The sequence below is a fragment of the Schistocerca cancellata genome, unplaced genomic scaffold (assembly GCF_023864275.1).
Source record: "Schistocerca cancellata isolate TAMUIC-IGC-003103 unplaced genomic scaffold, iqSchCanc2.1 HiC_scaffold_878, whole genome shotgun sequence".
Classification (NCBI taxonomy): domain Eukaryota; kingdom Metazoa; phylum Arthropoda; class Insecta; order Orthoptera; family Acrididae; genus Schistocerca; species Schistocerca cancellata.
In genome coordinates this window covers 42,989-45,000 of record NW_026046888.1, presented here as the reverse complement: position 1 = coordinate 45,000, position 2,012 = coordinate 42,989, and the positions used below count along the sequence as shown (strand labels likewise).

Here is a 2,012-nt window from a genome sequence, read left to right as displayed (position 1 = left end):
GCTGGCTGGCATCGTTTATGGTTAGAACTAGGGCGGTATCTGATCGCCTTCGAACCTCTAACTTTCGTTCTTGATTAATGAAAACATACTTGGCAAATGCTTTCGCTTCTGTTCGTCTTGCGACGATCCAAGAATTTCACCTCTAACGTCGCAATACGAATGCCCCCGCCTGTCCCTATTAATCATTACCTCGGGTTCCGAAAACCAACAAAATAGAACCGAGGTCCTATTCCATTATTCCATGCACACAGTATTCAGGCGGGCTTGCCTGCTTTAAGCACTCTAATTTGTTCAAAGTAAACGTGCCGGCCCACCCAGACACTCAATAAAGAGCACCTTGGTAGGATTTCAACGGGGTCCGCCTCGGGACGCACGAACACGCACGAGGCGGTCGCACGCCTTCGGCTCGCCCCACCGGCAGGACGTCCCACGATACATGCCAGTTAAACACCGACGGGCGGTGAACCAACAGCGTGGGACACAAATCCAACTACGAGCTTTTTAACCGCAACAACTTTAATATACGCTATTGGAGCTGGAATTACCGCGGCTGCTGGCACCAGACTTGCCCTCCAATAGATACTCGTTAAAGGATTTAAAGTGTACTCATTCCGATTACGGGGCCTCGGATGAGTCCCGTATCGTTATTTTTCGTCACTACCTCCCCGTGCCGGGAGTGGGTAATTTGCGCGCCTGCTGCCTTCCTTGGATGTGGTAGCCGTTTCTCAGGCTCCCTCTCCGGAATCGAACCCTGATTCCCCGTTACCCGTTACAACCATGGTAGGCGCAGAACCTACCATCGACAGTTGATAAGGCAGACATTTGAAAGATGCGTCGCCGGTACGAGGACCGTGCGATCAGCCCAAAGTTATTCAGAGTCACCAAGGCAAACGGACCGGACGAGCCGACCGATTGGTTTTGATCTAATAAAAGCGTCCCTTCCATCTCTGGTCGGGACTCTGTTTGCATGTATTAGCTCTAGAATTACCACAGTTATCCAAGTAACGTGGGTACGATCTAAGGAACCATAACTGATTTAATGAGCCATTCGCGGTTTCACCTTAATGCGGCTTGTACTGAGACATGCATGGCTTAATCTTTGAGACAAGCATATGACTACTGGCAGGATCAACCAGGGAGCTGCGTCAACTAGAGCTGAGCAGCCGGCCGCCCGGGAGTGTGTCCCAGGGGCCCGCGCGAACACGCAAGCGTCCGCTCAATTATTCTGCAAACAGGAGGAGGCTGAGCTCCCCTGCACAATACACCTCGAAACCCTCTCAGGTCCCGGCGGCGCGCAGCGCCGTCCTAAGTACTTGGTCGGGTTCGAGAGAGGCGCAATCGCCCGGAGTTAGGCGAGTAGACGCTTTAGGTGCGACCACCCGTGCTCCCAACTGAGCTTGCCGCTGCCGACAGAGGCCCGGGAGCGTGCTGTCGTGGCATTGCCGGCGGGAGACAACACGCGCCACCTACGGTGACCGGCAGCTCCAACGCCAGCGCCACAGAAGGGCAAAGGCCCCACGTGGGTGCCGAAGCGAAGTCTCCCAGCACAGCGCACGTGCCAACACGTCTGCACAACTGCGATACAAACCACCAGCGAGAACCGCTGGGGCGACCGAGCAGCAGACGGCGTCGCGGCGCCGAGTGCCGGGCGGCGGCGCATCCTCAACGCACACAGTCCTCAATCGGACCAGCACACTGCAGATGTCCACCGCGCTTCGCACCGGGCCGGCGAGGACCCACTTTGGCTGCACGGCGCCGCGCGCAGGGTGCCCCGGCGCGCAGCTGCGCCGCCTGCCGCGTCCGTCGGCCGGCGCGCCTGCCACTGGGCGCCCCCACCAGCCGGCTGTAGCGCGTGCGCCCACGCACCGCGCGGCCAGCACGCCGGGCGGCCCCCCCTCACCGGCCGGGGACAGTCCCACCCACCCACAGCCGCGTATCGCTTCACACCCAGATTCACATTCACGTTCGTTGGTATGGTGGGGACCGCTTCGTAGCTGTACCGATCGTTGCCC

General features: G+C 58.3%; 1 non-coding gene across 1 annotated transcript in view; it reads right to left on the bottom strand.

Moving 5' to 3' along the window:
• The window catches only part of LOC126148069 (small subunit ribosomal RNA), a 1,909-nt gene extending 770 nt beyond the window's left edge, over positions 1 to 1,139 (bottom strand). The window contains exon 1 of the ribosomal RNA XR_007530386.1: positions 1 to 1,139. This exon is cut by the window's left edge and continues 770 nt beyond it. This is a non-coding gene — a ribosomal RNA (small subunit ribosomal RNA).
• Between the last annotated feature and the right edge of the window lie 873 nt (positions 1,140 to 2,012).